The sequence below is a fragment of the Rhipicephalus microplus genome, chromosome 9, assembly GCF_043290135.1.
Source record: "Rhipicephalus microplus isolate Deutch F79 chromosome 9, USDA_Rmic, whole genome shotgun sequence".
NCBI lineage: Eukaryota > Metazoa > Arthropoda > Arachnida > Ixodida > Ixodidae > Rhipicephalus > Rhipicephalus microplus.
The window spans coordinates 89,177,974-89,200,741 of record NC_134708.1 but is presented as its reverse complement, the minus strand read 5'-3'; the positions used below and the strand labels follow the sequence as shown (position 1 = coordinate 89,200,741).

General features: G+C 42.7%; 1 long non-coding RNA gene and 1 other non-coding gene across 3 annotated transcripts in view; one reads left to right on the top strand and one right to left on the bottom strand.

Moving 5' to 3' along the window:
- Positions 1-19,681, top strand: part of LOC119165561 (uncharacterized) — a 31,235-nt gene extending 11,554 nt beyond the window's left edge. Inside the window, exons 1-5 of one of the 2 annotated variants that reach the window (XR_012885889.1) lie at positions 7,654-8,325; positions 13,125-13,261; positions 13,327-13,397; positions 15,421-15,507; positions 19,528-19,681. This is a non-coding gene — a long non-coding RNA (uncharacterized LOC119165561). Of the gene's footprint in view, positions 1-7,653; positions 8,326-13,124; positions 13,262-13,326; positions 13,398-15,420; positions 15,508-19,527 lie in introns of those variants that run through there. The other variant, XR_012885890.1, reaches the window with a different exon arrangement.
- Positions 19,682-22,488: 2,807 nt separating this feature from the next.
- On the bottom strand, positions 22,489-22,561 carry TRNAS-GCU (transfer RNA serine (anticodon GCU)). Its single transcript has one exon. It is a non-coding gene; the product is annotated as a tRNA-Ser (tRNA).
- Between the last annotated feature and the right edge of the window lie 207 nt (positions 22,562-22,768).

The window sequence follows — 22,768 nt, the reverse complement described above, 5'->3', positions numbered from 1 at the left end:
AAAACAGACGAAGCAATGTATATGCAACGTGTATGATGGTGTAACGTGGGGTGAGTCCGAATTGTTGACGAAGGCCTCAAGTGGACAAAACAAGCGCCTCAGTGCCTCAAACAGGCTGCACGCTGCAGCTGTATTTGCGTAATAACTCATGAGTGGAGACGCCCTGTCGGTGTAGCCTTCGCTCCCTCTTCCGTGGTAAGTTGTCGCCACCTACAATCCATTTCAAAGTCGATAAAGACCTTTTCTATAGTCTCCCTGGGTACCGCCTCCCATTTTCAGCATTATAGTCTAAATTTCACCTCTTTTATGGAGCCTACGTGGTTTTCATATTGCAGAAGATTAATCATGCTTTTAATACACCTGGTTTCTGACGCTCTTCTCCATATGAAGTATCTTTAAGGCACGTAAAGCCGCGATAAAAGCAGCACACAAATCAAATGGCATGAGTTACTTTATAAAAACAGCCTTTAGCTTTATTGCAGAAAAATGGGTGTGAAGTCGTTGCTCTAAAAAATGTTGAAATCCACGTTACAGCGCCATTTTCGTGAGGTGCGTGAAAAATTTACGGCTTTTATACGTCAACTAAGAGGGAAAGAAGGCCTTTTCTAATGCGCCGTTATGTACGGCAACACAAAAAACTTAGGCCTAGGTACCAAGAACAATTGCTCTAATCAGCGTCGAGCTAATTTCGTGCGTTGTGATTGACAGGCTTGTGTTCTCTTTGAAGAAAACCGATGCACCTTTCCATAAAATACATGTTTTGTGAATATCAGTTTTTTAGAATTGCACTGGGGATCATAGATTTAAACAACTGCATTTTACCAACATGTGTTCTCCAAAGCAGTGATTGTGTGAAGCTGGTGTCCTAAACACGTGACCTTCGGCCAGCACATAATTGTCTTTCATGAATAATTTTTTTGCCTAGAGCAGGTTTACAAGAGTGTAGCTTTGCGGAATGGCAGTCGCAGTATTGTCTCGTCAGTTTGGTTTTATAAGGCTTTGTACGTAAATGCATTGGAGATATGGCTGATATAAAGCAATTTTCGTGGGCGTGTGACAACGCCCCAACACACCGTGCACTGCCGTACTCCACCGATACCGTTTTCTGTTCTATTCTTATGCACCAACTAGTATACACCGAGAAAATGTTCTAGAGTGTACGTTATTTCTTTCGGTATGTATGCATACTAGTTATGCACATGGCCCCGCAGCACAGTGTAGTACGATATTGTTTGTGCTGTTCAGTGTCAATACTTCCCGTTGCGCTCGCCATACAAACGCTTCCAATTTGAGTCACATTGATCAGTCATAACCTTGGCATTAAGCTGACTCAACTTGTGAGCATGCACTTGCGGTTGACATATATCTCGCATGTTGTAGCCTCTTTCAAACGATTGTGAGCAGCAGGGGTAACTATGACCTTTGCAGTGAAGTGGCAACAAAACGAATGCGTGGCGCATCATTAGGACCAGCTTCACAAACTATTTTTTTAGGTCTGAAGCAGCTCTTTGACTAGTCTGTAACAATGCCCATCCATGCGTCCGTACAAACGCCTCGCAACACACTCCCCTTGCTGCAGGTGTTGGAACGGTGTCAACAAGGGGACGCCGCAGCTGCACGTTGAAATGCTTTGCTCACTGTGCACGAAGACGTCAGGTTCTCTCTTGCCTGCCACGAGCCCGGCGCAGCATCTGCAGCTGCCATCTTATACGTTCCTCTACAACACCTACCGTTACTGCGCCTGCCACTCACGAACTTTCCAACGCCCACTGCAGCACACGCGTTAGCACCGTTAAACCTGGGACGCCACCCATATGCAACGCTGCTGCTTCGAATCTCACCTGGGTTTTTTTTAGAAGAGGATGTCAATTTGAGTTTTAAAAGTCATTGAACTAGAATATCGTCAGTACTTGGCAATAGAGTGGCATACCAACTATCTTAAACATTTTCAATTAGACCACCTCACTAAAAAAACACACGTTCACATTAGCAAGGAATCGCGCATTAGCTCTGATTTAACAACTTTTTTGTGAAAACGAAGTGTGTTACAACGTTGAAGTTTCATAAGAATGTACTTTCGCAAAAATCACAATAATAATCCAAATTTTAGGAAGTGTTCGAGGTACCTCAAAGGAAAAAAAATGTCAGCCTTTGAATGGTTTCGTTGTTTTTGAAAGCACGTAGCTAGCAGTTAAACGCGAACATTTCGTGCTTGTTAACTAGCACAACAGAAACTCTGCAATCACATGAGCGTTGTTTCGAAGCTGAAGAAGTGACATATTTGAAATGCACGTTCAATAGTAGCCACATTTTGACACAAGCTTAAGTACTCAGAGCAAGCACCATGGTTCTGCAAATTTTTCTGAAGCGATAATGCTTAGCCGCAATTTTTCCCGAAAGGTTCGATAATATATATATGTGCAAGCGGCATGTGTGTGTGTGTGACAAGTGTAGCCCTGTAGAATAGCTAGAATAAAGGCTTTTGTTGTTGGGCACCATATATTTACTACATGTTCTAAGTAATGTTTCGATATTAACCACAGTCTTTATTTCATTACACACACACACACACACATATATATATATATATATATATATATATATATATATATATATATATATATATATATATATATATATATATATATATATATATATATATATATATATTGTGGTCCGCCAATAAACGTCTCAACAATATATATATATATATATATATATATAATTGTTAGAATGATATTTTACACTAGTGATGACTATGATAGCTTCTGTGGCTCTGGAAAAGCATGCAACTATAGCTGTCCACATACGTTGAGGAACGCTCATGGTTACATGTATGTTCTATCATCGCCGATTACGGTGCACTGCCCAAGACTCCACCTCATGGTATCTCAGAAGTAGGTGGTCGCAAAACATGTCACCAACAAGTGCAAACCAGGCCCCAGGAGTACAGCCGTGGTCTTGGTCTCGATTAAAAAGAACGTACACGCTTGTAGCGGTTTGCGGGCAGCCTTAGATCTGATTTATGTTTGAAAGGTGTATGCAGCTGTTCGTATTTCTCAGGTATCACAAGTTTTTACAAATAAAAAAATCCGATACCACTGTACACACCTTTTTTGGTCATGTTTTTTTTTCTTATTTTGTTAATTTTACCTCGAGTAAGAGCGGAAAGTGGTTGACTTGAGTTCGTAGCGCTTGCCTCCGCTCTTCCTCGCCACTCGCTCAGTGATATGACAAGTTTGACCACACTCACTAGTCTAGCGCTGTCGTCGTGCAATCAACGCATAAAGTAAAGACGTCAAGTGGTCGTGGGCAGCCAACGGAATCTGCAATCAGCTACAACGAGCAAGGCAATCATGCATTTGACGAAGATGGCTAAATCGGACATTAAATCACATTTTTTGGGAGGGCTGTATGATGTGTTAACTTGCGTATTTAGAGTTCCGCGAAAGTTTTTCAGGTTTCTTAGTGTCAACTGGTGAGCACATGCGTTTCATTATACTATTCGAGCCGGTATTTATATTATAGTAAATAAATTTCTCTGCAAGCCTGACTGAATTGACAGAAATGCGGATTCGCTGGACTAATTGTTAAATATGGCAGCCAAGCTGCTGTCGGCAAATGACGTTTAATGAAAGGCTTGAATTCATGTTGGCCTGGCTACATAGTTTCTGCGTATTTTGCTCTACACATGCAGTTCAACTTATGTCAAGTATTTAAAGGTTCCTTTTGTTCATAAAGTTTATGTGGACGTAATTTCAGTCTTTGTTTATAATACAGTGAGTGAAATACTTGAAGTGAACTAACTTCTTCTAAAATCATTACTGCCAATGTCGCTGGACGATGTTTTTACAATTTCACAAGTGAACGCCTGTTCGCCAAGGCGACACTGTTGCCCTGACGAGGACAAGTCAATTGCCAAAACACTTTCTTGAAAAACGTTATTTCTTGAAAAAATTATGATCGCTTCAAGCCTCTCCGTGCATCTCAACGTCATTCTCGTTTTCTCCTCAAACTCTTTTAAATATAACGAGCGCCGTCATAACAGAAGTGATTAAGTCGAATACGACATGGCCTACTCATGACAGTTGATAATTTTCGCATTCGTTCGCACATTGTTGGTTGAATTTTAGCTCATTATCTTCATTTATCAGTTTTATAATAGAGCTAGTTCTATACAGTGACACTTTCACACTGTGTGTATGGATCTCTTATTTTTGTACAAGACTAGCAATAAAAAGTTCATTTTATTTGTGCTGATCAAGTTTCGTCTTGCCCCACCGCGGTAACCTACTGCCTAAGATGCTCGGCTGCTGACACGCAGGTCGCGGGATTGAATGCCGGCTGCGGCTGCATTGTCGGTGGAGGTGAAAATGAGTAGGCCCGTGTACTCGGATTTGGGTGCAGGTTGAAGAATCCCATGTGGTCGAAATTGTGTGTCTTATACACGAAACGGTGTGTATACTTAACATATGGTGGTTTTGGGACGGTAAACCCCACATGTCAATCACTCAAGTTTTGTTTTACCTAAATATCACTCATCTTAACTTTCGTGCCTTCAGAGACAGGAATAAAATTTTAAATGGTTAACATGATTTTACCAGTGGCCGCTTCGGCCAAGCGGCCAGCGTACCTAAAAGAAGGCGCGAGTGTATTCCGCTTGCTGGGGAAGTTAGGTTAGGTTAGGTTGTTTTACTTTGCTATGTTTGTACGTTCAGTTTGTGAGCATGTCTTGGCGCACATTGACGGTAGAAATCACTTGCTTTGGAGATGGCAGGTGCGAGCTCAGTTACATGCGTATTATCAGCCAGCAACACATCCTCAGCCGAGTGCCCCGCCGCGATGGTCTAGTGCCTAAGGCACTCGGCTGCTGACCCGCAGGTCGCGGGATCAAATCCCGGCTGCAGTGGCTATATTTCTGATGGAGGCGGAAATGTTGTAGGCCCGTGTGCTTAGATTTAAGTGCATGTTGAAAAAGCCCAGGTGGTAAAAATTTCCGGCGTCCTCTACTATGGCGTCTCTCATAATCATATGGTGGTTTTGGAACGCTAAACGCCACATATCAATCAATTACTCTACTGGCAGACGAAGGTGAGTCTTTCGATCTCTGTATATTAGGTATTTGTGAATGTGAGTATATTTCATCGAGAAGCGTTCTATTCGATTCTTTGATCGAGTCTGAATAGGGCATACGAAAACCTACCAAACATTTTGGAATAACGAAATTAAAGTGGAGGGGGGAAAACTTGAGAAGAAAACGTTTGGGTAAAGAGGGGTATCGCTTTTTTCGCCAATGAATTGCCAAGGTTTTGTAGCCCAAACCTTCATGAAACTAATGAGATCATTTTGATCACAGAGTAAGCCGTTCGTGCTTTGAAATTCAAGTGCAGCATAACTCAATCAATCATCGATTCATTATCTTTATGGTGTCATCATGGCATTTATAATAGCATTAGCTAATCAGTATTGGTTTATTAGTGCATATTACTTTCATATAAAAGCTGTCGACAAAGTATTCCTTTGAATACACAGTTCACTATGTACTCAAGTTTCTGACAAAGTATGCCCTGAATACACAGTTCGTAATTCTAAGTGCAGTAAGTATCTAATAATCTAGCTGCTCCTATATACAAGCTTTCTTCATTTTACATATTTGGGGTTAAACATAACCTTCAAAAAAACTTTCGAAGGCTGCTTTTAGAAAATCTTTCTATTTGTTCGGAAAGTTTTTTTTAAGTTCTGGGATAACTATCAAATGCGAGTCCGTGCCATCACAGTTTATTCGCAATCGACTCAGTTCTGAATTTCTCTCTTTACACATACTGCATTGCCATTTCAGGACTATTTTGCTGGTGTCCATTGAAGCTACGGGGAGACTTTCTCACAAGACATCCAAATGTAATGCATGTCACTCAACTGCGCAGTTGGTACAATCGTTTCCGCTCATTCTATTGCTAACATATGACAAAAGTTAGGAATTTTGGGAAATATCCTCGCTAACTAAAATTAATTTAAGTATGACACCACTCTTCTATCGCGTTGTTCTTGTGAAATAAATGTTCAGTAGATTTTAAAGGTTCACAATAATACCATTAAATCGCTGTCTAAAACATGTATTCTGGCAATGTTCTTAGCAATGCTTTTTATTACGTGTCATTCAAAAAACTAAGAAAGTCTGCGAAGCACTGTTGTCTGTGTCGCTGTTTTACTCGTATACTAATTACCTGGCAGTTATGTCTAGCAGCAACGTTTTTCATCATGTAGCCTGGCGCAAGTATTTGGAAAACAGAAGTAGAAAAACGTGAATGACATAGCACAGAAAACAAAGTTAAAACTGTCTACTCCTCCATCGTGACACTGGTGGTGCGATAAGGCCATATAAATTCATGAGCTGTCTCATGATCCCTGTAAAAATAAAGCGTGTGCGAGCGTGACTACCTCATCGAGGTAGGGAGTCTCTACCGGAGTCATGCATGTGCCACGTCACCTCTAATTTCGTCTTTTTTTTTCCTTGGGTGCATGATGAGTATCGGCTGGTGCGATTGCTCTCGCTTCAGCAACGTAGGCTGCTGCGCTCGCAAACTCTCACTAACACGTAAATTATACGGCACTCCAAACGATGTTATATACTTTGGCCTTCACGGAGACTCCCACTGGCGCTGAAGCCTACGAAAACGGTAGCATCAAAAACACGCAGGGAAACTTGCTGTATTTTCTGCCTGAAATTGGCCAGCTGGTGTAAGAGCTACCAGCCTTCCTACGCTTTGATGTTGTAATGGCGAGCGTTTCATGTCGTGATTGCGTTCAACACAAAGCAGCAATGTTCTGCACATGAAGGAAGCAGACGCACCGTTGCACTGCAGCGAAACAGTGACTAATTTGGGCTCCTACAGACAAGTGAGCGTGCAAATTATGAAATACCACTTGTTCAGCAGTGTGTTGACTTTATGTATAGCCAATGTGGCTGTGACCTACAGCGTCCAGCTTCAAAAGGTTCTGTTCCTAGGCTAGCAAGGCTAGCTAGTGTAGCTCAATAATGTTCACATGTTCAAAATTTGAAAAATGTCATTTCTGCACCCAAAGATCATCCCACATTCCGCTGCGTCACATGTGTGATTTCCATCATCGCCACGAAGAAAGTGCTTAACAGCGCCAACAACAGGAGGGGATAGAAGAGACGAGAACAGAGCGCGTCTCTTCTAACCCCTCGTTTCGTTTGCGCTGTTAAGCACTTTCTTCATCTACTCTGCAGCAACCAGCCCAATCAAGCACTTTGTTAAACATCATGGCCAGTTTTTTATTGAGCAGCCACTACCCCACTGGTTGATTTACGCATTACTAAGAGAGATGGTGGCCCAATAGTGCACCAGGCTGTTGACTCGATGTACATCTGCCGTCCCGTGTAATACGTATGAGGCCACAACCAATGATCATTGTCATCGTCTTCGCTCGGTTTTTTCTTTGAACTTGCACTGCTTGTTTTCATACTTTGGGTGTCAAGCTCTTTTCCAAGGCGCTCGCTTAACGCGCGCACTGCACTCGTCACACTCCTACATTTTACCGGGATTAAAGTGTCCTGTTACCAACAAAGCGTTTAATATAGCTTTATTTTTGAGCCGCTGTGAAAGAAAGCGCAGTTTATGCGCAACAGAGTAAGTTTGTATTTGCAGCAACTGTCACGAAGTGGACATGTCGAACAGTGCATTAACTACAACAGTGGTGAATGGCCCTTGCTCGAAATGCATGGAAGTTTTAAAGAGTTAAAGTTGTATTACACAGCGCTGAATTGAACTAATTTTGGAAAGGCGTGACAGCACAATCATCAGTTTCTACTTGTAATTAATAAATGAATTAAAAATGTAACTCTTCCATGCGAACTGCACACTTCATGGAGACACATTTTTCGGCATTGATATCTGAGGAAGTTAAGACCGAAATATGGCAGGTGCTGGGAACATCTGTAGGTTAATATTCGAGTCCTTTTTCGAGATATTGGGGTAGTGCAGACAATTCTATTCCGATTCTCATCATGTATTGCGAAAAAAACTTCATGATTAGAAAAAATATAAAACGAAGCCTTATCATTGTTTATTGGCTTGTTCTATTGTTTTGGCAGCGGCTCTGAAACAGTACGCCTAGGTCTTTTACTGCCTGAACGGCGAGACATGTTCTGCGGGGCTCTGTGCGCACTGTACTGCTTGAAATATTATGCTGAATAAACATAACGTGCTGCTTTTCGTAGCTATGTATCTTCTCTTCATCGTCGAGAAGACGCACCAAAGAGGCCGTACTCCGGCACCTCGTCCTACATACGAAATGAAGCGAGTAAGCAAATATTTCGGCTTTTGTTCAAGTGTATACTTGAGAGCTTCTTGGAAGATAACAACAAAGATTTCACCTGATTCATACCCACTCGCAGAGACCCACGCGCCTCACTTTTCACTGTTCGCTGGCTGGGAACCTCTGAAGGCCATGGCAGAAGTCGGTGAAAGTGAATGTCTGACGGCAAGCGTAACCTCTTCTAGAGCAAGCAATGCACTTGAATTTCGTCACAATTCTCTTCGGGGAGGAGGGGGCATTTTTTTTTTACAGCGTAAGCTGTTATGTGGTCACGCGCCGCCGTAGATGTGCGCCGCCTCCACCGCCAGTGTCCGAAACCACATCACCCAAAATTAGAAAAAACAAGTTGCGCTACTGACCCAGTTGGGCTAGAACTCGGGTACGCTTGGTGCCAGAACACTGCAGTATTCTACCACTGAGCCACGCCACTGCTTGAAACTTCTTGACAAACGTGCCTTAGGCAGACTTGAAGTCGGGAAAGCAAATGCGTCATTACGACTTATAAAGCATTTTAAAAGGACTCCTATGGCAACTATTAGGTGGACGTTGATTGTTGAAATAGAGATTCAGAAACCTCGCAGTGTTACTTTTGTTGCAAAAAAGGGCCTATTTTGAAATATAAATCACGTTTTAGTGGTCCGCATTGCGTTAGCGCACTTCAAAATGCCCGCCTCAAGAAACTGACTGACCCGACCGACTCACGTCACTGTTGCCGTGCACAATGTTGTCCGGCTTTACTGCACTAGTAGCAGCAGACCGAACACAGTGGGAGCCACAGCAGCAACGACGGCCATTGGTCAACTTCCCACTATTCGCTTCAAGATTGCTTACGTTTTTTTTTTTTTTTCAGTTCAACTGCGCCACGCTAGACGACACTACCTCTCCAGTGTAATTACGCGAAAATTGAATTTTCGAACCACTCGCGCCATCGCGCTACTCCCCTATGAAACGTCTGGTGGTTCTTTTCTGCGTGAATCAAACAGAAACAAACAGGCAGCATTTTAGTGCGTCTTTGATGCACGGAAGGTTTTTTATTTAGTGTAACTAGATCAATTACCAGTGATTAATTGTAGGCGAACCGTCTGATGTTATCGCGATTGTTTATGAAATGTCCTACTACGGTGCATGTGTTCTTGTGCATTTACCTAAGTTTCTTGGTAAGTATGGCGCTGTTGTTGATACTATTGTCGTTTTAGATGTTTTCATACATTGAGCTTTCAGTCTGACATAAATTGTTATTTGACTTTAGTGTCCCTATGAAACAGCGGAAGAACAACCAGTCGTCGCACAATGCGAATAGCGTAACGAGTGGTTCGTACAATGCTCCAACCCATTACAAAAGTTTGCTCTTGTTCCCCTAATAACTGTGGCACGTACGCACTTCAGGCATAATTTCTCATCTTGGTCCCCCACTGCGTGAACAATTGGCACAAGATTCTTTGCAAGTGTTTAGAAGATACGACAGTTCTCAGAAGAATGAGAAAAATAGCATAGCGAATGCCGGCCTGCAACCAAAAAATTTAGTAATAATGCCATAGTGGGTATCAAGCAAATACCTGTGTATTAAATACCCAATGAGTGTTTAAAAAAGGCTCTTAAAGGCCGTTTTTATAGCTCTCGCTGTGATTGTGCTTAGCCTTACGCGCAGGCCTGGCGTTTTTCTTGAAGTGTCAGTCACTTGTGGCGCGTACCAGCCCTCGGGTGTGTGTCACTGTCTGGTTAAAAGTGTTTGAAGACGTACGTAGCTGGAGTTTGACATTATTCATGTCATGAACAACGGGTCGTATTATTCATACCGTCTAACCCTGCCATACAAATTTTGGCAAACCCCAAGTTAGAGACGTGATCACGAGAGTAGCCAGAGGTATACGCGACTATATGGACAGATAAATAAACGCCAAAGTGCTAGCAGTACGCAAATAAATCATTTTAAAACAGCGTCTGAAAGGCGTTCTAGAAGAAAAAAGATTGCTGTTTTAGCTACCTTACTTGAGCTATCTACGTATCAATACCTACGACACTTCCTTAGTTACCGTAAGATCTAGTCTTAACTCAATATTTTAATCTGTCCCAACACATCCTAGTGTCTTCTTCAGTTATGAAAGGATTGTCTGAATACATTTTTTATTACGCACGCTATCGTGGCTTTTTGTTAGGCTTCTCTGATCTTTTTGATCACGAAAACTTTACACAAATTTTTTTACTAATATTGGACATGGCCTGTATATCTAGTTTGGTGTTTGCTCTGTATAAGCACCCCCTCATGAAGCTAAGCCCTTCAAACAACTTTTTTAGACAACTTTTTCTTGTTTTCAGCAAAAGTCAGGTTGGACGCTTCACAAACTAATCATCATATTTCTTTTGCAGCGAAAACTGTTATGAGATCACAGGTAGGGTCATGCGCAGCGCCGTAGTTGTCCACCACCGCCGCTGGTCTGTAACCACACCGCGCGAAGTTAGAGAGAGAAACCTAGTACCAATGACACAAAGCAGCTCGAACCCGGGTTCACTGGGTACCAGCCCCGTATTTTACCCAATAGCTATGCCGGTGCTTGGACTTGTTGGCAAACTTGCCATAGGCAGGCTTGATGTCGCGAAAGCAATTGCGCTAATACAAAGCGTTTGACAACAGTGAGAGAGAAAGCAGTCATCGCACATTGGTTCGTCATCGCACATTGGACGAGCAGTGGCTCGTCCATTGCCCCAACCCATTACGAAAGCTTATTTTTGCCCAGCTAATAACTGTGGCGCATAGCAACGTCCGGCATAACTCCACACCATCTTCAGCTGCATGAACAACTGGCACAAAATTTCTCCTAATAGGTTAGCGGATACCACGTTCCTCAGAAGAATGGCGGAAAATAGCATACCGATTGCCAGCCTGATATTTTATCATAATACCGTAGTGGGCATCAAGCAAGTGTGCTTGCAGCAGTTATCTAATGAGTGTTTAGAAAAGGCTCTGAAAGGACGTTTTTCTAGCTTTCGCTGTGACTGTGCTACGCCTGGCGTGCAGGCCTGGCGTTTTTTTGAGTGTGTGAACAGGGGCCAACTGATTTTCACAATTTTATAGTACAGGTATATGCGCAGCTACAAGGAGGTAGTAATACCTAGTAGAGAGTTTACAGGCGGGACGCGGCCCGTGAGCTAGAGGGCCACACCACACTAGATCCTTAGTTAGCTTCGAGTTTATAAAGATGGAGAGAAAAATGAATAAGTCTAATCTGCAATGCTCCAGCGCAAGACGTGAAGGCGCTGCATAGGCAGGTGGTGCCGCAGAGAGGCTTCATTACGTGACCATGATACAGATAGTGTAGTATTCAGAGCAAAATTGTAGTACAAGTTTTATTACTAATTTAGGCGATTGTTGCGTTCAAGAAATCTTTTCCCCATTTGTTAGCTTGCATGTGTGCAGCCAAGAACCACCACAGTCAAAAAGGAAAGGGGGGCGGGGGAAGCACCCTTAGCTTTCTTCGATGGAGGCTTGGGCCCTCTTGCTTCCCCTCCTCCTTGTAGGTATGTCTGTGGCAGCCACTACCAAACCTGAAGTTATGCGTTCTTGACTGGAGAGAACACGTTTCCGAGAACAATTCTTTTTACGTACATAACAGCATTTGTGCTCACTGGTTTGTTATTGTAAAACTCCTTTCACAACTTTATGTTAATGGCCCATTACACGTGTAATTGCTGCGTTGCCCACAATGCTCAATGACAGAGAGAGAGTGAGAGAGAGAGAGAAGAAAACTTTTTGTTTCAATTAATAAGAAACGTCGGGTGGGGCTCTCAGCCTAAAGCTTGAACAGCCGCTAGTGCGTCCCTTGACCGACGGACCAGTGCCCGCTGACCACTCGGGGTACCGTCACGCTTCATGTCCTCCCAGTCTTGCAGGGTTGGAGTTGGAGAGAAGTTGGCAGAGCGCCTGACAGGTGGACGCTGACATTCCAGTGTTATGTGGCTGAGAACCATCTAGTTATTCCTAGAACCCTCTGCGGTGATTTCGCGTGCAACGCGAACATTACAGTTTCTTCTTAAACTAATGTGGCCGCTACAAATAACTCTGTAATATTCTACAGCACATGCATAAATGCCTACACGCTTCGCAACTTTTCCGTTTTCGGACAACCATCGTTTTCTGCGTTAATGACATCATCTATTCGTTGCTGAAATCTGGCTTTCCATTTCATGGCAACAAGTTCTGCCCAAAGACATCGACTGCTGCTTTTGTCAACGTCACGACCACGTGACACAATCATTGCAAGGGTATATTTTCTCTTAGCCTTTATTGCTCTTTTCAGAAAACCGGGCCTGCACTCTCTGTTGCTTGAGTCGTGTAATTACACGTACTCGCGGTTCCATTAAGCTATCGTACAATTTGATCGGACATAGTATTTGTAATCGAAACAGGCGATTAGTTGCACGGTTATCTACCGTCACAAGCACTAGACTACATGTTTTCTTGTATTGCAACCCTAGGAAATGAAGTGTAGTGTTGGCATGACACTGTCATGACACTGTCATGACACTGCCGAGTGCTTTACTTGCATATGTTGCATGCACTGTCCTTCGCTACACTCTTTTTCTCATTAAAGGCCGATGACATGTGAGTCTCTTCAGAGAAATGTTCGCGCATGATGCCATCTTTTGACATTCAGAACATTTCTGCTTTGAGTGCGCTCAAAAAGTTAATGAAGGACTGGGATCACATAGCTGAATAAGTGTACGCTTTCAGCGTCGGTGGCTTCACAGTCCTTCCTAAATATTTTAGTTTTCTCTAACTCTTTCAGTTTGTGAATACATCTGAACATGTCTGGACGCTGAGAAGCACAGAACCCGGGATCTCCACATGCGAGTTCAGTTTAATGCGCAATATAAACCGGCAAACGATAATTTACAACACGACCTTCTTCCATGGCATGCAAAGGTATATTTTTTGTTTTTGAATACGTACGCGTGTGTTTTATATCATGTTATTTTTTTGAAATATAGGTACAGCATTCGATACCGAGGAGACTTCATTCGCCGAGAGCCAAGTCGGATGCATGTCACAACCATTAGCAGTAAATATACTTTTTTTGCATTCAATTAAATTCATACTACACAATCTATCACTCCAAAAATGAGAAAGGCCATAGTAGATAAAAGATTGCTAACGACAGCTGAACCTATAGCACGGTCATATATATAGGACTTCAACATTAAGGACCATTATTTTATTTATATATAGATGCTGGCTCGACATATCATCCCAGCGAAAACAATTCTACGTACTTGCCTTTCAAACATTTTCAATCTCCACTTCACTTGCTTCATCTTCCTAATTTTTGATAAGCTCAGGGAGGGTGGTGAAGCATCACAAGAAAGTATTTGCGCCTAAAAGAAGGTCTATGGTTTAAAAGCATAGCGGGGGTCTGAGAAAAAGTGAAATGGTTTGATACAATAAACTGAAACTCTGTGAAGCGTGGTTCAAGGTGATATTTCTGCAGAAAACAGAAGATCCACTTCACTGTGGTTTTCTTCAGAAGCGTTTCAGATGCTCGATGCTGCAGCCGTGGTTTCTTGTTAGCACACTACACAAATACGGAACCTGTGTATTTCAAAGCGAATTTTCACAAAACACTTTGAGCTTCATTTATCTCAGTGAACATTTTAAGCTACTCATTGCCTAGAAAACGCGTTTTTTGTATTCAGGATCTAACACTGGTAAAACGATAATCGCTTTCATATTTTTAGCTAGATTTATCTCAAAACAAACGTAGTCGTTTGTCGTTTTCACAATATATACTACTTTCACATCCTGCATAATAACTATATTCTCCCTCCATGATACTTCTCTCGTTCTGACCATCCGAAAAACGTGAGAACCATGCGATGCTCAATTTGCACATGTTATCAATGATTCATTCCTTGACCCTCACCAGATTAGAACGATCTTCCAGGATCAATCACGTCCATTTGTCGTCATTCTTATTTACGTAACGTTTTAAACTCAAGCGTACTGTTTTGTGACTAACCAATCATGTGATTGTGTTTTCTCAGCAAACTGTCTGATTCTTTTTGGTTAGTTAAAACTGCTACTGTTACTTGTTTAACTATGGTAATACTATTTTACTTGCAGTATGATTGTTGTTTGTATAGTTAGAACTTGTGCTGTTTTAGCTATCAATTTGATTACAGAACAACGTAGGTATTGCGTTTCTAATTTTACCACTTGCAACCTCTCTAATGCCTCTGGCCCTGAGGATGTCTACATTAAATAAATATACAAACAAAAAAATAAATAATACACAACACCGAGCCCATAAGGAAAATGTCCATGGTTGCGATAAATTTTAAACACTTTAACAATTCACTGTTGCGTTGTCCATGTAAACTCAGCATTCGGTGCTGTTCAAAGGTTTACGTTTGTCCGCCTGTAAAATTAGGTTAGCATGTATTGATATACGCATTTTTAGCGACTCCTGATTCTTCTAGTGAACATCACAAAAAGTCTGTAATCATAGGAACCTTATTGTCATTGGCGCTGCAAACAGCGTTAAAGTAAACCATTTGTCTAATTTTTCACTCTTTTATAGGTTAGGCAAGTGGAACTGACGTTGTCTGTGCTCCTAATGTTCGCAACAACAGTAATAGTAAGACCGTTGTGCCCATCGGCGTGTGAAGGGCTCTCCTTCAGGGGGAGTAAAGGTTCGTCGCGGCAACACCTCCCAACTATGCTGGGGTATTGGGCTGACTCTTCACCCCCCTCCACTTGACTCAGCGCTCCAGTGTCAATTATTGTCCATGTGCGGCACTGAATGTGTGCTGCCGCCTTCGTAGATGACTAGAAGTGGCCCCCTCTGCCTCCCCCCCCCCCCTATGTTCACGCCTATGGTCTTGGTTGAATGCGTTTGAACACGTTTTTCGAACAAAAAACATGGTTCGTTTGAATGGGGTGGTGAACACGTAGATGAAAATTCCTAAATCTAAATTTGGTGTACATTGACGTTAATTATTTTGGGATATAGAGGCATATAGATTCAAGGAAGTACAGTTTTATTAATCGCTGATGATGACCTTGGCTCATGTACATTCTTATTTCAGCTATGATGCCGTACAGTGTAGAAACCCTGCTTTACGCAGCTCACAATTTATCCTGTGGCGTTATCAAGATGGAATTATTGACTGGGGGTATGTTTTGATGCATTTTTCTATTTTCCAAACACCTAATACATTCCCGAAAAACTTCGGCAGGTCTCACGTATTTTGAGAATCGATGTAATCGAAGCATGTGCAGGGAAGGTGGCTGTGTTGTATTTTTTATTAAGCGACACTTTAAAAAAGGACCCTAAAGATATTTACAATTGTTGTACACATAGGCAGAACGTTAGCAGTCACATGTTTACAGTTACCCGAAGATGCCAACAGCAACATAGTTATTAGCGTCACTAGAAGCGGTAAGCTTATACGTAGCACTTGTGCCCACGAGGATGCCGACCGTGGACAGTGCTACATAAATGAGCTTCACTAAATGGCACTTCACTTCAATTGTCCTAAAGCCGACATGACGGCTGTATTGTAGGAGTACGTATGTACTGTTTAAAGATGGGATAGCCAGCAGTGAAACCACAATCGGCTTTTCACAATTACAGTCTACTCGAGGAACAGTTCAAATGCGGAGACTGTCCGTCGATCCCTGCTTCTGTTCGTCAGTCCATCTGTCTATCTTTCTGTCCGTGCATACGTCCGCCTTACCGTCCTTCTGTCCACCTTTTATACTAGTCGGTGACCTCAACGCAGACATTATGGACCTTCGAACCTACATCTTTGCCTACTTGTTGTGATTCACTTTGTGAAGATGCTCCTTTTTTCTTGACTCTCGATCTAAAATTACAACTGTGCATTCGCACCGTTCATTGGTTGATATGAAATTTGAATAACCTTCAGTGCTTTGCGTTCACCCTAATCCAACATGCGGCTGCATCGCAGGAGTACATATGTAATGTCATAAAACAAGGATAGCCATCACAGCATCCCCAATTGACGCTTCCCGAACATTACGGTTTAATTGAAACGCAGTTGCCTATACCTGGCATGGTTCTGCGATAGAATACTTGGTTGCCAAGCAGAACGTTGGGGTTCGATTCCTGCTGAAAACCTGACATCTCTTTTCATAATTTTTCAATCACCTGTGGCAGGTACCCACACTCGGGTATGTGCCACTGTCTGGCAAATGTGGTTGACGACGTGCGCGACCGTATTCTGACATTATTCGCGTCATAACCAGCGAGTCATTTCAGTCAAACCATCTTAGCCTCTCATACTCATTTTGGTTTACCTAAAGTTAGAGACGTGATCACGAGAGTAGCCAGATGTACGCGCCTACATAGACAGATAAATAGACGCCTAAGTGCTCGCAGTAGCCAAAGAAAAGCTTCACATTTATTAACAGTGTCTAGAGGGCATTCTAGAGGAAAAAAGTATTGCTGTTGGAGCTATCTTACTTGAGCTATCTATTTATCGATTCCTAAGGCCCCTCTTTAGTGACCGTATGTTCTGTTTCTAGCTGAAACATTTAACCTATTACTATACATTCACATGGCTGCTTCGGTTCTGAAAGCCTTCTCTGAATAAATATTTCAATAAAACACACTCGCGTGGCTTTTTGTTAGGCTTTTCTGAACTTGCTGATCAAGAAAAATTCGAAAATGAGTTCTACTAATATTGAAAATGGCCTGCCTAGTTTAGTGCTTGCTCTGTATAAGCAGCCCAATCATGATGCTAAGTTCAAAGAAGTTTTTTTATGACAACTCTTTTTTGTTTGTTTTCACTGAAAGTTAGGTTGGACGCTTAACAAACCAATCATGACATTTTTTTTTTCTGAAGACATGGTTCTAAGCCATGCAACGTAACTATTTTAGGTGCACAATAAAGCTTCTCGAAGTTTCACGACGACCGTTGTCAAGAATATTTTTCAAGTAACACTCTTCATAACTGTGAGGTAACAGACAAAGTATACCAGCAGATGTCACGCACTGGTGCTTTCCTACGACTCATGACCCAGGTGACAAAACTGCATACGAGGAGAGTACATCTGATAAAAGAGAACAAGTTCATTCGAATGCTTCACGCCTCAGAAGAATCAATGCCGGCACCATATATAGTTCGAATAAAAAAGAAATTCTATCAAACCTTGCAAACAGCTGCATTTAAAAAATGAAAAATGTCAATCCAGCAAGGAGCCTTTTATTTTAACGGAAATAGAAGGCATATAGAAATTGTGTGATACAAAATTATTGGGAAATTTTAGCACAGCCTGTGTAGTGTCCAATTTTAGCGCTATTTGTTGCTACTGTGATTGAAAACGTTGGACTTTACGCGCACATATATAAGTTGTGCGTGCTGTCAAGCAGCACCTATAGCCGTGAATAACTTGCTCCGCTGTTACGTTAGATGCTTAGATGTGTGCACAAGTAAAACACTTCAGTCGACTGCCGGGTATATTCTGTGCGCAAGAATTGGCAGTACAATTAGTCGCCTTTTTAGTACATGCGCATTATCGCTATGATCCAGAGAGCTTCCTCTTCACACACCTATTTTGACGGTCACTTCGCAAGCGTCACTAATATCAGTAGTACAAGATACGAAAAGTTCACAATGGTACTCTCTACAGAGTTGCATGAACACGAGAGAGTAACAGAGATACTGGGACAGTTTCATGTTCTGACAACGTGGACATAGCAGAAATGTGACTGGCACTGTTGCAAGTTTCGTGGTTTCAATGGCTAAATTTATTAACTGGATATTGCTCTATTAAAGCAGAAGCAATGAGTATTTGAAACTTTTTTCAAGGAGTAAAGCTTAGCATTCTTGATTGACAGTTACAATCGCGTACATATTACGCAACTGACATTCCCGGAGGAAAATTTTATGTCGGAGAGACGAGAACTAGGACAGATACGTTGGTCTAAACAACAAACAGAGAACGCTGATGAATACATAATTTTTTATCAACTATATGAACACTCTCAGCTGATTTCTGGCGTTGGCCTTATCGATGCCATTTGCCAACACTGACATGCTACGTATAAGTATACAGAGTGTTCAAGAAATGTGCCCAATACTGTTCGAAACAAAAACAATGAACCATCTCCCCGAAGGGAACCCTGATGAGATGCGAAGCAGCAGTGACGCGCACGGCGCTGACCCGGTTGAAATGGGTGTCGACGTGGGTGCTAGAAGAACGGTTTAAAACGGAAAGTCTGTGCTATGTTTACTCGAGCAAGCATTTGTTTGAAACGCAAACACACACAACGAAGTCGCTTGATGGTTGACATAACAACACTCCCTCGTTTACGTAGCACTCTTTCATGTTTCGGTATCAGTTTCACCGCAGACTTGAAGAAAATTTTAATAATTTTTTTGAATTATTATAAGAGGCCGATTTTCAAAAATTTAAAGCAGCAATCGCTTGGAGGACTTCAATTCTCTTATCTGAGTTAACTGCCTAACTTCACTGATAAATAGGTAATTATTTTAACTTTCCTAATTACTGTTCTAAACAGAATATTTAATATTTTAGCATGTCTGCAGCACGGCTGCTGATTAATTCGTGAATACGGTAAGAAAACGGCGTCTTCAGCGGATTTTTAAACAGTACTGGGCAGATTTCTTCAAGCGCCCTGTATGTAGTTATATATATAAAAGCGACAAACTGCGTAAGAAAAATACTTCTTGCCGTGCGCTATCTAATGGTCCACCTCTCGCTGTCTCGTGCGCGTCGTTTGCCACTGAGCCACAAAAGCGCAATAAGGGCGAGTTATTCATACGCACCACTTTCAGCTGGCGGTAAGCCTCTCTCGGGATAATAAAGGAATATAAAATACGACACTACGTTAAGTCTGTATTTAAGGAAGTCGTCGGCAAAAAAATGCTATCCTTCATTTTCCTCCCCTTTTCTCTCTCACTCTCTCATCTGTGTACTCCTTTTTTTCTTCTTCCGCAGGGTAGGTAACAAACTGGACAATACTTGGTCAACGTCGCTGCGTTATCTCTTGTCGTTATTCCTTCCTTCTCCTTGCTATGAGAAGCAACAAAAACAAAAACATTGAAAATTCTCACTTTTTACTGACGTGTTATTACTCTTTTGTTTAAAAATTATCCACCAGCAACATGTCAAAAGTATTTAAAATTGGCCATTTTTCTTTCTAGGTTGGAATACCTATTATGATCTCAGAGTTAGAAACTCTTCAATAACGGTCAGTAATCGTGGCTGCAAAAGATATTTCAGTGGGATTGCATATCAGGCAAGACGTCTTTACCGCCCAGAGTGCCAGCGATTAATAAAGACTGCGATTTGAAAATATTCTGGTGCATTATTATACACTCACAAAAGAAAAAAAATAGCAGATCCCACGTACAGTGGGAATCGACATTATGCGAAGCACAACTGAGGAAGGTTGATATGCCACTTTAACATCAACTCAACATTACGAGGCGGAGGTAATTTCTGCCTTACATATCTTCCATATCATGATTATCATGGATGTGCCTGGAATTTGTGTTCGTTGTCCATCCGCATCACGTAATACTAAATTTGGTATGCGTTAAGCTAGCGAAATGGCCGTGAGCGCACTTTGATCGTAGCTTAAAGTCATCTTCTTCGTGACACGCATATCATGATTATTATGTTTGTACGTATTGATTAGTTTCGTTTGTTTAGCATGTTTGTACGTGTTATTTAGTGGCGCGCGGCCCTTGGGAGAGCACAGCGCCGCCAGTGTGTTTTAGAGTGCCTCGAGCATGCAGCGGAGGCGAACGATCGCATAAAATCACGTCCGAAGTGAGACATGACCGCCATCTGGCAGTTTTTGTTTTTTCCAAAAACAAAGCACGTGGCTCTAAGACCGATGTGCGGGCCTACCTCAGAGATGATAAGGTGTAAAACGCAAGGCGACGGGCAGGGGCCACCACCGACTCGTTTCAGCAAAGCGTTGGAAACACTGGCCTTTCCGTGCAAGCCTTGGATGGTTAGCGCAGCAGGATAATCGCTACGGTCCTTAAAATTACTTATGTATGCCTTTTATAGTAACAGGCGCACATGCAGGATATAGACGTCTTTTTGTGGTGCCCCAGACACGCGCAATAATTGCTTTTTATTCGACTATTGCACAAGTATGAATTGTGAAACTTGAGCAACATAGGTGAGCGCCGCGGATGGGGTCGGCCATTTCGAAAACCCGATGCGGTAAAGAGTGTACAAACAGACAAATGTACAGACAGACAGACAGACAGACAGACAGACAAACATTTCTGCGTCGAAGGTCCCCAAAAAAGACTGTCGTCTTTAAAAGATAGTTGTTTCTGATAAAATTACTTACAGAGACGAATATTGGTGACCTCATCTCCAATACAATTTGCCTTGAATTAGATGCTTACTAAAAAAAACTAGTATTAGAAGGACGCACTTTGATCATGATCTGGTCAGAAAAGGTGTCCACGTAATGCCACTTGGCGTAACTACCTGGTTATAGCAAGGTTTAGCGAGAATAGGGCCGCAGTGTCATGAATACAGTGAACTAGTTAAGAGCCATGAGATTGAGGCGGTGAAAGGTGAGAAGAAGACACGAAGCGCAGGCCATAAGAAAGTGCGCGAGTGCCACCTCTCGTTTAAACCTATGAATGTCTGCTGGATGGCGGTACTTCTATATGCTGAATATATGATGAAAAGATGCGAGGGATGCGGTGCTTGCACTGTTCACTCGAAGGACGGACGGGCGTATGAATGGAAGGATGCACGGACGAATGCATGGACGGACGCACGGACGGACGCACGGACGGACGCACGGACGGACAGAAGCAAGAACGAACGTACGGACGGACGCTTCGTCTCATTCATCATCACGCACTTCGTGGATATGCTCTAATTTTTGATGGTACTTATTTAAATAATCGTGATTTTAGGTAATACTGGTGTGGTGCGCGGAACTGACTGAAAAATGAGAGTTTTACTGTTGAGGAGTCTTGAAGCAGCGCGTTTCGGCTTCTCTGTGACGCGTTCTTGAGAGAGTGGCTCGAACTGGCAATGCTTGAAATTTCCCTAAATGTGCGTTGGGAACACCCTCCAGCTGCTTTGTGTACGTGCCTGCGCACAAGTATTTTTTACTGGCATGCTCTAGACGCGTATAAGAAGTGCTCCCGGAGAAGGAAGAGAAAAAAATTGGCAGATCCCAATCGATGATTTGCGAAGCACGAATGAAAAATGTCGATATGTCACGTTAACATCAGCAAACGTTATGTGGTGGATGTAAATGATGCCGTACACGACTTCCATGTCATAATTATCCTGTCTGAATGCGTCGCTTACCTACGTCATCTATTCATGTCACGTGATGCCAAACTTAGTACATGTGAAGCTAGCGAAACGAACACGAGCACGCTATGAGCGTGGTATGTTGTCATGTTCTTACATGGCATGCGTGTCAGGATTCTCATGTTTGCACCAGTCATATTTCGTCATCTATTTACGTCACGTAACACCAAATTGTAGTATATGTGGAGCTAGAAAAACGGCCGCAAACGCATCATGAAGGGCTCAATATACTCAGATGTATGGTTGACGCGCGCGAACCCTGGGCCCAGCCATGGTACGTTAGCGAAACGCGAGCACTCTATAGTCTGACGCCGGGCGCGACCAGCGTCCGTCCGCGCGGCCCGACGGCAACCGGCGCGAAATGCGACATGCTGCATTTCATTACGTCTCCCTCTTTTCGTGACTGAGGGATGCCAGATGTCCTAAAACGCGCATGCGTCAAAGCAATGCAGCGCGGTGCGCACCTGCGAGCATATTGCAGGACCGGCGCCTGGCGTGCTAACGCCAGGGTGACGCGACGAAATGAACGCCGGCGAGCACAGCGAGCACGGAGCATTGGCGCCTTGACTGTGGCTTGTAGTGACGTTCTCACATTATTATGTTTGTACCAGCCACATACCTTCGTGACCCATGGCTTGATTGATTGATATGTGGGGTTTAACGTCCCAAAACCACTATATGATTATGATAGACGCCGTAGTGGAGGGCTCCGGAAATTTTGACCACCTGGGGTTCTTTAACGTGCACCCAAATCTGAGCACACGGGCCTACAACATTTCCGCCTCCATCGGAAATGCAGCCGCCGCAGCCGGGATTCGAACCCGCGCCCTCTGGGTCAGCAGCCGAGTACCTTAGCCACTAGACCACCGCGGCGGGGCTTCGTGACCCATGGCGTCACGTAATACCAAATTTGGCATATGTTAAGCTGGCGAAATGAGCGTGAGCGCATCATGAGTGTGGCATCTAGTCATGTTGTTACATGACACACACGCCGTCATTATCATGTTTGAATGTGTTATATAGCTTTGTCCTACATTTGCGTCCGTAATATTGAGTTTGGGACATACAAAACAGCTGCGA